The sequence below is a fragment of the Triticum dicoccoides genome, chromosome 1A, assembly GCF_002162155.2.
Source record: "Triticum dicoccoides isolate Atlit2015 ecotype Zavitan chromosome 1A, WEW_v2.0, whole genome shotgun sequence".
Lineage (NCBI taxonomy): Eukaryota > Viridiplantae > Streptophyta > Magnoliopsida > Poales > Poaceae > Triticum > Triticum dicoccoides.
This window is the reverse complement of record NC_041380.1, coordinates 119,506,136-119,519,100: the sequence shown is the minus strand read 5'-3', so window position 1 is coordinate 119,519,100 and position 12,965 is coordinate 119,506,136. Positions and strand designations below refer to the sequence as shown.

At 43.2% G+C, this 12,965-nt stretch overlaps 1 long non-coding RNA gene across 2 annotated transcripts; it reads right to left on the bottom strand.

Moving 5' to 3' along the window:
- Nucleotides 1–3,960: 3,960 nt before the first annotated feature.
- LOC119365993 lies at nucleotides 3,961–8,552 on the bottom strand. 2 transcript variants are annotated; one of them, XR_005175848.1, is made up of 5 exons: nucleotides 7,994–8,550; nucleotides 7,831–7,867; nucleotides 7,364–7,436; nucleotides 5,579–5,654; nucleotides 3,961–4,254 (listed from the first exon to the last, which is right to left on the bottom strand). It is a non-coding gene; the product is annotated as an uncharacterized LOC119365993 (long non-coding RNA). The 2 variants fall into 2 exon arrangements; XR_005175851.1 differs by lacking the exon at nucleotides 3,961–4,254 and adding an exon at nucleotides 4,335–4,346 and having other exon boundaries at nucleotides 7,994–8,552.
- Nucleotides 8,553–12,965: the final 4,413 nt, after the last annotated feature.

Here is a 12,965-nt window from a genome sequence, read left to right as displayed (position 1 = left end):
CGTCGCCTCGCCGGAGCCCGCCGCCCCGAGCCGCCTCACCGGAGCCCGCCGCCGCCTCGCCGGAGCTCGCCGCCGATTCGCTGGACCCCGCCGGAGTTCGAGGTAGCCGCCGGTTTTTTTAAAACCGATCGGTTTTATTTTGTAAACCCTAGATCCGGTTTTTTCTAGATCCGGTTCGGTTTATTTTCTTCGGCTTATTTATTTAGCGAATGGCCACTTTTACGTTTGGTTTTACGAACGGTTTTCACCGTTTAGCCGCAGACAATGAACGTTCATTCGTTAGCCTGTTCGTCAGTTTTTCTTTTTCTCGGATTTTCCGCGATTATTTTCGATCGCAATTCCTGATCCAATTTTCGTTCTAGTATAACTTTTCGCTCATTTATCGGAATCAGGCGATTCAAGCGCCTAGAGTTTCGTCTCGAAACCCTCTTTCTGTTTAACCAACTTAAACAAGTTTTTGCTACTGTAAAAATTGACTTAGGTCCAGATTAGTACACGAAGCTTGTTTCTCTCGCCGTTTGAGTTTTGTTGCTTCGTTTGATTTGATTCTTTTTGCCAACCGGAGTTCTTAAGTTGAAGTTTATGGTTAGATCTCTTATTTGAGTTTTACCCGTGATTTTGTTTGATTGCTTATTGTATGGTTGTTTGATTGCGATAAAGTACCCAGAGTGAGAAGCGTGCTACATCGAGTCTCTAGGTTTCGCGGATCATGAGCAAGGCAAGTAACACTTTGATCATACCTCCTACTACCCAGTTTTCACTGCATTAAATCAATCCTCAAACATTGCATGGTTAGGATCTAAATTAAATTGTGGGTTTGGGAAGTAGTTGAGGTAGTACCTATTACCCTATTTATTATCAAACCCTGGGAATTACTTCTACGTTGCTTACATGCTATGCTATGCTCGTAGACGTGGATTGGGTTTGAGTGTTTTCATGACAGATGTGAGATTGTTAATTTAATGGTTACTTAAGGTGGAAACTTTAATACACATCTGGGTGGATTGAGGCACCTGGGTATTCCAATGATTGCCTGTATTTTTCGAAATCCCGGGGTACCGTGTGATTTTCCTATGGACTGCCACCCAGGCTCAAAGGGATCATAAAATTATTCATGCTGGAAACTTCCGTGTGCAGCCACATGCCATTATGGGCTCTGGCATAGTTGATTAAGTTGTGTGAACTCTTATAGTGGTAGACTAGCAGATGTAGGGGATTGTAGGTGTACTGGTCTACCCATCGTAAGGTGCTAACGCTTTTGAAGGACGGCGTCTCGGTCATCCGTTTCTCAAACATCATGTAGTGTGAGAAATCCAACGAAGGAGATCGAGTCTTGTGGGGAAAAGTGCACAAACCTCTGCAGAGTGTACAAACTAATGATGGTTAGCCGTGTCCCCGGTTATGGACATCTTGAGTATCTAGTTCTTGGATTATCATGTGGATCTCATCACTCTTAAAAATTAATTTGATTGGGTTTAATGATGATGCTTAATTGGGATTGAGTTGGGTGAACCTTCTCAATGTTTAACAACTACCATGATAGTTAAATAAAATGTATTCTTTTGCAGTAGGGAAAAATTGGCTTTTCGCAAAACATATCGACCATACAGCCTCCACCAGCCATATATGCATATAGTGATAGCTTTACATTGTTTCATTACTCTCTTGTGTTACCTTGCCAGCATATTCTATGTGCTGACCCGTTTTTGGACTGCAACGTATCATGTTGCAGACTTTTCAGACGATGAGTAAGGAGCCTTAGGCCGTGGACTTTCACTCAGTGATGCCATTGGAGTTGATGGACTCACTTTATCTTCCAAGTCTTCCGCTGTTATCGGAATAGATGGCCTTAAGCCATATTTATTGTAATAAGTTCTCTTTTGAGACATTCGATGTAATAAGTGTGTGATTGCCACTCTGTTATAAATCCTTCAAGTACTGTGTGTGTCAGCATTACCGATCCAGGGATGACACTTATACACAGAGATCAGACTGTTTGAGGTTTGGTCGCTACAAAGATGGTACCAGAGCACACGCTGACTGTAGGACACGACCACTAAGCTAAATCCCTAGATCACTATTCTCTTCTCATTTCTAACTCCTCTCCTTTTTCTACTCTTTAGGATGGCGGACGCAAGGAACAAGTTTGCGGAACCAGATGAAGACGCCCCTTTGGAAGACACTTGAAGGAAGTCACTAGGTACTTAAACATTGGAATACCAAGCTTCAACGGGACTTACAACACCACTTTACCAGAAGAGGAGCGATGGATGATTCAAGTTCAAGTTCCAGGAAGGACATTTACGCCAGTCACCAAACCCATAGAGTTTTCCTTTGATGCACCAACCTGGAGCCTAGGAAAGAGTATAGCAGCTCACATCACCATGGGACGCATTGGAGAAATTTACCACAAGGAGCTTAAGGATACTATCTACCAGATTTATGGGCGCCGAGATGAGCAATGGGAGATGATTAGCACCAGGAAGGATAGATCCATTGCAGCTTTCATCCAGGAGTTAAACCAGCATATTCGCTGCCAGGAAAACCAGATGTGCGCAGGCATGATAGATCTGAAGAAGGCAATGACCAGGATCACGGAGCTTGAAGATGAACTCAAAGCTACTCGTGAAGATTATGAGGAGGAAATCGCCGTACTAGTGGAAAGGAATGACGATCTGGAAAGGAAGCTAGGAGTATTTATGGGAGACCCCGCGTCAGGAGGAGAAGACGAAGAACCCAAGGAGATTCGTCTGAAGGACTACATCATCGTGGACGACACCGATTCGGAACCCGACGATAGCGATGATGACTATGTTGATGAAGCTGGGGCAGTTGTCATGGAGTCTTCGACCGATCATTAGTTCTAGTTGACCACCAAAGCAGTAGTAGTAGTCTACCATGTAAATACTATAGTCCAAGCACTTTGTAACGATAGTTCTAGACTGATTGTATGCCTTGCTTGATTGATTGAGTGATATGTTTGTGTTTGTCTCATGTGCATATGGGTAGTGTTTTCTCACTAGACCTCATTCTATTCTATTTCTCTTCTCTCTAAACCCTCAGATGCCTCCGAGACATGACCCCGAATTTACCTTTCCACCGGAGCTCACTCAGTTGATCCAGCAGCAGAATACCCTGATGCAGTTGTTAGTTCAGAAACAAGGCAACAACAACTACTACTACAACCCACCGCCACCACCAGCACCAGTTGACAACTTAGCCTGTTTTCTGAGGTTACAGCCGCCGGTGTTCTCCAGTAGCACCGAGCCGATAGTTGCAGATGATTGGCTCTACAGGATTGGAAGGGAGTTAACCACTGCAGGATGCACAGATGCTGAGAAGGTGCATTTTGCCGCACACCAATTGGATGGACCAACAGCCTCATGGTGGGAGAATTACACTATCACTTATCCTATAGCCACTGTCACATGGGATCAGTTCCAGGAAGCTTTCCATACTGCCCATGTATCAGCAGGAGCTATAGCCATGAAGAAGCGTGAGTTTCGCAACTTACGCCAAGGAGGACGCACTGTTGGCCAGTATGTGGATGAGTTTAGCAAGTTAGCACGCACTACACCACAACATTGATGTAAGGACAGAAAAACTGCCGGGAGAAGGCTATTTAAAGGGCAGATAAACTGTCGAGACAGTAATTCTCCCGGCAGATAGAACTGCCACGAGAACGGCTGCCGAGGATTACTTGTCCCGGCAGATAAACTTCTCCCGGCAGTTTTTCCGCCCTGACCCATGTATTTGCCGGCAGTTTATATTCTCCCGGCAGATACCATTACCGGCAGTTCGACTACCTGCATTAGCATGTTTAGCCGGCAGATATTATGCCGGCAAGTTGATTTCACTAGCAAAATGTTCTAGGCATCCATATTATGTAATATCGATCCATTATATATGTCTAAGTAATCAGTTAACATCACACAATTTATACCTTCCACTCAATCAAAGTAACATATAAGCTTCATTGAAAACCTTAAAACTTCATTCGTCCATATATAAGGAGGTTGTGCCACAAAAGGAGTACATATATGTTTGCCACACAACCAAAATAAAATAGTGCCACAAAAGGAGATGTACATATGTTTCTAGATGTGTGCCACACAACCAAAATGAGCTTAATAACCAACAAAATGAGCATATCAAGTCTCTAGGTTCAACAAACAAGACAAATGACATTATCACTCCACCAACTTAATTGTAGGTCTTCCAAATCTTCAGCAACTTGAAGGTCCTTTGGGAAATCTGCATTAGATCAGAAGATGTTATTGCATTCAGAACTTTGGGAAATCTGCAATAGATCAGAAGATGTTATTGAATTCAGAACTTTGGGAAATCTGCAATAGATCAGAAAATGTTATTGCATTCAGAACTTAAGGAAGATGTTACAATAATCACATACAACCAGGGGCGAATCTACTAGGCATGCTTTAACAGGCTTAAGCCTGCCCTCCAACAAGAGTAATTTCTTTTTTAGTACCAAAGATTAGACCCCAGCGCAGCAAAACTGCTGTTTCCCAGCCCATCTCAATGGCATAATTACAGTTGAGCCTACCCTACATTTACTCCGTAGATTCGCCACTGCATACAACAGCCGCATATGTTCTATGTTCTGCAATATAGAGCAATAGTAACATATCTAGAGTAATTTCTACTATAGTAGAGAGAATGTCCATTTCTTATCATCTTAACAAGTAGCAAGCTAATCTTACTTCTCATCAAAATGTAGTGTGCAAAGTCTGTACAAATATTAATAGGAAGGTGTTGCAACAATCACATACAACAGCCGCATGGCCACATACAACAGCGCATATGTTTTGAAACCTAGAGAAACCAGTAACATCTCTAGAGTAATCTCTTCTTTAGTAGAGACCATGTCCATTTTCTATCATCTTGACAGTAGCAAGCTTATCTTACTTCTCGTCCAAATATAGTGTGAAAAGTCTGTACAAATATTAACAGTAACCACTAGGTGTACCTATCTTGTACAGAGAAAGTGGTATAAGCAGGTTACATGCACAAAGTTACTGTACTAGCCAGCGAAAAAAAAGGAAAACTAAATTGAATCCTTATCAGCTTGAGGATTGTCACTACAAGATGACAGGAATTTTGAGAAGGAATTTTGATAGGCTTGCAAATATCTTAAGGAAATAATAATATAGAACTTCTCAAGATGACGAGGGTGTTACCAGCAGAAAAACTTGAATTCTAGCACGTTATCATCAAATGACACTTCTAATAAGGCAAAGACACTAAAGATGTCCACAATTAGCTTTAATTTAAGAAACTGAATCATATTAACAATTCTAAGCTTTCAAAAGTGCAGAAGCAGAGTGGTAGTTATATATTAAGTTTCAGGCCAATACTAACAATGAATAAGCATGTGGTTCCAAACTCTGATTCATTGCCATAAGTAATTCATAAACATCTTATGGGAAAATACTCTGTTCCTCAAGCAAACTTCTTTCTCAAGATATACATTGGAATCTGCAACATGCAGAGACAGATAATGCCTGCCAGACATTTGATCTCAAAAGAACATCTTCCAAGAAGGAACTTATTACATTACCTTATGGAGTTATTCGTAAATGATATGGCTGTAAGGCTGGTGTTATTATCACCAAAGTATTATAATCCACCTCCATCTGAAAAAATAAAACAATGACAAGTAGCTTGAATTATATTCCTTGGTAGAATATATCAGTAAGTACATATTACATGGTTCTGTAGCTATGACAATTTTTAGGTGTTTGTTGTAGCATTCTCTTTTATCAGGTTTAGTATTAGTTGGTCTAGAGTGTAAAAGAAGAAATGTATAGCTTTAATTCAAAACCATTGAGTAATAATATATACTAACAATATTCAGTGTACTACTCGAACCAGGATATAGGTTAACAACAATGTCAATAAATATATATTAACAGTGAGAGGCTTGTGAGAAGTCCCTAGATTTAGTTAGATGTTTAAATTTTAGGGACAAGATTGTTTGTAACAATTTCTAGGTAGAACCACCATAAGCCCTAGAGCTCCAGCCCTTTTTCCCAAAGCTTCTGTCACTCCATGATTCTATCCTTCAGCGAAGAAATGTGACTGCTAAGCAGCAATGATGGAAGGAAATCTGAATTAGTGCTGATTTCTAACACTACCTGCATGTAACAAGTACTGCTACACTACCCAGGCGCCAAATTCAGAGCAACAAAGGTCAATGGGGGAAAACCAAGAGCATGCAGTTCACTAAAATAGTAAGGAGTTTTAAACCACATTGGGACAAACATAACTGGAATCTTTGACATATGTTTAGAAACAACTTGCAGCAGGATTAATGAAATTTGAAGGACATAGTAAATGCAGTTTAACACTTTTGTAGTGTAAGTAAAAATAAAGAACCTCAGTACAATCTGTGAACAAACAGAAACTAAACTGACTATTAGTGTGCATCCTTTACTACTCTTGTTTTGTAAATACTCTGATATTAATATCTGAGATTTTAGTGATAACCAAACACCTAACTAAATAAAATTATAGTATCATGAAAAACTGTAGTATTCTCAAAATACTTAGAAAGTATGTATAGAACCTCAGTACAATCTGTAATCTAAGTAATTTTAAAAACATAATTGCAACTTGATGAATCTCTGAAGATTACATAAGCCATAGTTCTCATGCATCTTCTTTCATAGCTATTAGATGAGAAAAGAAAATTGTGTGCATTCAAGGGGTCATAAACGACTACATGAAACAGCAATGAAACCTTTCTTTCAGGTCAGACCAAAGGCAAGTCAGTATAGCATACAATCTACAAACTACAATTATCTGTATGGCGGGATGTTAAAAATGAACAGAACTGCATACATATACAGATCTTTCCTTTTCATATGCTGCTTAGCTCGCACGGAAAACTACAGACTTTTTTCTCGGCAGTGAGGTTCTCACAGACAGAAATAAGGTGCAGTCCATGTATGTGAGAACATCCGATATGTGCAGCAAAGTATATACTTTTACATGTACCTAAGATGGTATCGCTCGAAGCTGAGGAAGATACTCTAATCTCATATGTATAACATTACTTGACACCTAGACGTTGCCCTTGTTTTTCTCAAAAGAAAATTCACATATGCAATTCATATATGTAAGGCAAAACTGGAATAAGAACCAAACATCCACATGAAGGAAGCCCTTGCTTATTTCTAGCTAGCTCTGTACCCCAAAAGAACAAACCTGTATTTATGTATAGCAAAGTTGAATAAGAAAACAACTGCAGGTGCAAGGAAGCACTTACAAATATCTTAGTTTACTTCTAGCTAGCTTTCTGCCCAAAAGGAAAAACAAATTCATATCTATATCTGGAGCATACCTCAATTAATTGAATCCATCTTAGGCAAAAGCAGCAGCATGGACACAGCCAAACTGCGAGTGTCTCCTGTCTCCTGCAACAGACAAAGCAAGCATTAGAGGCAAAGCAAATGCAAAAGGATAACCAACAGAAGAGAAAGCAAAAGGAACCCAAACACGGCCAAAACAACACAAGAACTATATTACTGGCTAGAAACTATAAACAAACAGAAGAATTCCCTGCCCAACCTAATTTCTACTTTGACGTTGCTATTACTAAAATGACCATATATTCCAGGTCAGACAAGATACCAGGCACAGCAACTATTAGTAAAACATGCAGCTGAAAATAGCACTTTGTAAGGCTGACGGTTCCAGATATATTCTTCCATTCGAGTGCTCTGCTATTTTCTTCAAACCAGAGGAAGAACATTTGGCATATGAGCTCATGTGGTGTCATTAATCATTGAAAATTTTAAATGGTATTACCTGTAATTTGAACACCAACATCTATTGACCTGTGATTCTGCAAGGCACACGCATAAGTAAATGTAAGCATAAGTTTCTCACAAGTGTGTCAACTATTGATTATTGCTACGTTAATAGAAAAACTGAAAAGAATCAAGAGAACGGGAAGCACCAGGGGCAATACCTTAGGCTCGAAGTACAAGAGGGGGAGGCCGTAGAAGCACGAACTGGGGGAGCACGGACAAAGGATGATGGGCGAGCACGACGTCGAGGTGGACCAGCGGCGGAGGAGCAAGCACCGGAGTAGGACGACCAGGAGGGCCGGCGGCGCCAAACCCTAGCCCGGCGCATGCCTCATCTCGGCAGTTCGGGAGAGATGCCAAGTAGATGGTGCTGCGAGAGGAGAATGCGTGGATGGATAGACCACATTTGGGCGGCGCTGGGAATGAAGCGAACGGCGGACGAGATCTGAGGATACTTGACAGGGGCGAAGGGCTCGGCGACGGGGCCGGCCGGCGGGGAATTAGATCCGTGTTAGTTGGTGCTCGGCGGCGCTACGGTAGGGTGCTGGGGGCGACGCCGGCAATGGTCGGAGTGGCGGTGGTTGCAGGGCGGCGGCGAGGGCACATCGCGGTTGGGGGCGGCGGCGAGGGCACAATAGACTCGATTTGGGGGCAATTTGGAAGAAGATTCTGGGAGATTGGGGCCGAGTCTATACTTCCTTCGATGCCAAAATTTTTGCCTCTCGCGGGCCTACCCTCGCTAGCGCGCGCCTTGGCCCAATATTATTTGGGATAATTGCATCTTTGCCCCTAGTTGGTTCACACCCCCGGGTTTTGCCCTTACTTTTCGGGCATGCTCAGTTTTGCCCTTAGTTTTTCCCCTCCGTCAGCTCGAATGCCCTTCTGTCACAGCTCCGCTTGGTCAGCGCCGTTTGACCGTGACGGCTAGACGTTTTGGACACTGGTTGCCCCTGGGCCTTCCTTACAAGTGGGTCCACATAGATTAGACAGTGTAGTTGCCATTTCCCCTCCCTCTGTCTTATCCCAGCCCCGAACCCTAGATCGGCGACGACAAAGGCGACCCAAACCCTAGCACTCGGCGGCGACGCGGGCTCCCACAGAAACCATGGCCTCGATGTCGTGAAGTCCACATCGCCGGATCTACATCACGCGGCGGTGATGGTGGAGACACGCTCTTCGCACAGCGGTGGTGGTGGCGGTGACGATGCCATGAGGAGTGACTGCACGACAGATTCAAGGCAGGAGATCCCAGTAGGGTAAGTTTCCAGATCCAGTACTTACTCATCTGTTTCCATGATTAGAAAGGTGCATTCCATGACTTCGGTTGTGTTCACAATCGTAGGATGGATCCATCGCGTGCGTTCTTTCTGACAATTAGAATGGAGACCACTCTTTTAGCAAAGGGTGGTACTAAGGGACATGATGCAAGCTTCAGTTTCCCTCTAGTGGTGGACTGCACAAGTTCTTTCAATGATTTTAGGTCTACAATCTATAGGAAATATCCTTGGGGTATGCAAGGTTGACTATGTCAATAACAACCTTGCAGAATCATTCAATTCCAAAATTAAAAAGTTCAAGGGTCTCCACATTGTGGACTTGTTGGATAAGATCAGGCAGTACTTAATGCAAAAATTTGGCCTTAGGAATAGCATAGAACTACAAAAATTCAATGGGCATATCATAATTCCTAGAGTTATGAAGATTTTGATGGCAAAATCCAAAGGCTTGGACATGACTTTAGTTAGGAGAAGTCCAACTGAAGCAGAGGTGACTGCCATAGACAAGGAGAAGAGGGAGTGGAGATACCCTGTGGATGTAGAGAAAAGAACATGCAGTTGCAGAAAGTGGCAAGTTGCAGGCCAGCCATGCATACATGGTATATTCTTCATAACATCATTAAGAGGGGAAGCTAAAGAAATAGACCAGTATGTGCACAAGTACTTCTCAGTTGAAATGTTTAAAAAAACATATGCTGAGAACCTGCCTGCACTTGAAGGAAAACAGCAGTGGGATATTGTAGACCCTGGTTTCAAACTAAGTCCACCTGTACAGAACAAAGCTGCACCTGGCAGGCCAAGGAAGACAAGAATTAAGCCAGCAAGTGAAGGAAAAGGACTTGGTCCTAGGAAGAGAAAATGCAAGAGGTGTGGTGGCTTGGGTCACTTACTGAAAACCTGCAAAAAAGCCATTGATCCAGCATTTGGTGAAGAAGATGCACACTGGGGAGCTGACAATGCTGAAGAAGACCCTCCTAACCAAAATGCAGACCTACATGATAAACAACAAGAAGAAGAGGAGGCATACAGTGAAGATGAAGCTCCAGTGCAGCCTGCAGGTGAAGATGAAGCTCCAGTGCAGCCTGCAGGTGCAGATGATGCTCCAGTGCAGCCTGCAGGTGCACAGGATGCTCCAGTAGAGCCCCACAGTGAAACAAATGAGACAGCAACACAAGCTTCCACAGTTCAAAGGTAATATTCCTCTTTGATTTATTTATGTGCCTTATTTATGTGCTTTTACCTGCAAATATCTCTTGTACTGTTACTAACCAACTATTTCTTCCCTATTTGTTAGCACACCAAGGAAGAACTATAAGAAGGCAGCAGAGAGAGGAGCATCTCCAATGGCTATCAGCAAGAAGAGGCAGCAATGTAGATGCAAGAGTTGCTGCATGTGAAGAGCAAGTTCTCCCTCCAGTTGTTCCCCAAGTCCCTGTGAAACTGACTAGGAGCAGGGCTAGGGAGATGACAATCCCAGCTAGCAACACAAGGAGCAAGAAGGCAAAATATGGAAAATGAGTACTAATGTGTTGTGCAAGTTTGAAACTGTTAGATTTGTTGTAATGTGTTCTTTTGGTTGCAACAAGATTGGTTGTGAACTATGTTCTTTTGGTTGTTGAAGAATATCAAATGCTACTTGTGAACTATGTCTAGTTGCAGCAAGATTGGTTGTGAATTATGTTCTGTTTGATCTTTCTTTTCACAATACATGCATTTGGCAAATTGTTGCGTCCATAAAGCTTCATAACATAACATAACAACTGCTAGGTTCATACAACTTCATATGTTCATTACAGCTTCATAACATAACAAGTGCATTTGAGCTACATAGATCATAAACTAATGTGCATTCTGTGCACAGACAGCCATTGAGATTGCTAGAAAACAAATGAAAATGCTAGCAAACAACATTGTCCCTATGCACATAATTTCTTTCATTTTCTTCAACTCCTTGTTCAATGCACGATTCTTCTTCGCAAGATCAATTGATCTCTTCTCCAGGTGGTGACTTCTGATCCAGCTATGTTCGATCACTTCGTGCAGTTCTTCAAAGGCAAGACCAACACGTTCTGGAGGTGGTGGGTCAACCCAAACTGCCCATTCACATTCATCTGGCAACTGAATCAATAAATTTGATTAAAATTCTCCTTGAAAGTTAAATAAGAAAATGGAAACAAAAATGCAGTGCAAATGAAATCATACATCCAGAGGGCAACCCAAAAAACGACGTCCAGTGCTTGCGCCTCCCCAGGCGACACGACAAGCCGGGATTAGCTGGTGCCTCGGGCAACGATGCTTCGAGCGCGGCTCCAAGCCACAGTATGTCGAGTCTGCCAAGTAGAACTCGGAGCTGTGCTGAACAATGCCTACCCCATCCACCTAAATCAGGCCAAGATCCAGAAATTAACCCCCAAATCTAGCAAACCCTAGAAAAGCAGGGGACCAGATGAGCTATCAAACCTGTTCGGCTGCCGGCGGCGAGTTCTCCGACGAGATGGCCGACGTCGACATGGTCCTTCCCACCTCTCCCCACACCACGATGTCACACCTCTCTTCCCAGCCGCTTCTCTGTTTTCTTGTGAAGCGGGAGCTAGAAGACGACTAAACAGGTGGGGGTATCAAACCCAGGGGCAAATGTGTCCAAAACATCGAGCCGTCACGGTCAAACGGTGCTGACCAAGCGGAGCTGTGACAGAAGGGCATTCGAGCTGACGGAGGGGAAAAACTAAGGGCAAAACTGAGCATGCCCGAAAAGTAAGGGCAAAACCCGGGGGTGGGAACCAACTAGGGGCAAGAATGGAATTGTCCCATATTATTTCGGTCTCCCGCTGAAATACTACAGTCCCCGGCAGCTAATGGGTCATGGCTTGGTTGTCCCGGCAGATAGTGCGTCCTTTAATGTGGACGTGATTACCGGCAGTTTATGCGCCCTTGTTTGCCAAGTTCTACCGGCAGTTTTTCTTCCCTAAAGTACTTCTACCGGCAGTAACAAGCTTTCCGGCAGATCTTTTGCCCTTATTCACATACTTCTCCCGGCAGTTAATTGCCCCCAATTAAGTGTTGTGGTGTAGTGACGTTATGCTCCAGACGACGTTGCTACGGATGCAGCTAAGAAGGAGAAATTTCTAGAGGGACTGAATGATGAGCTAAGCATGCAGTTGATGGTAACCAATTTTAATAACTATCAGGAGTTGGTGGATAGAGCTCTCATGCTTGAAGGGAAGCAGCAACAGATTGATAGCCACAAGAGGAAGTATGGACAGGGGAAGTGTAATTCTGGAGCCCAGCAGAGATCATGTTTCACCCCGAACTCGGGAGGACTTGTTCATAACTATGGAGGCCACACCCATAATGGAGGAAGTTCGCACAACCATAATGGCCCCACGAATGGCAATGGTAATGGAGGAAGTAGCGGACAAAACCGTTCCAACCCGGCAACACCCACCAAGAAGGATCGAAGCCACGTTACTTGCTACAAGTGTCAGAAGATCGGACATTATGCCAATGAATGTCATGAAGCTAAGAATGGAAATGGCAATGGAAGCTCCGGGAAGAAGCCCGACCCTTTCAACAGGGGACAAGTAAATCACGTTAACGTGGAGGAGATCGAAGCCCAGCCAGATGCAGTAATTGGTAAGTTTTTGGTTGAGTCCTTTACTGCAGTCGTTCTTTTTGATACTGGTGCATCACATTCATACATATCAAGGGGATTTGTGGATAAGTATAACCTGCCCACTAGAGTACTTAAGACACCCATGTTAGTAACCTCACCCGGAGCAGAGTATAGGGCAAGCCATGGATGTTTTCAGATGCCATTGGCCATAGGTAGGCATGTTTTCCCCTCCGATCTGATAAT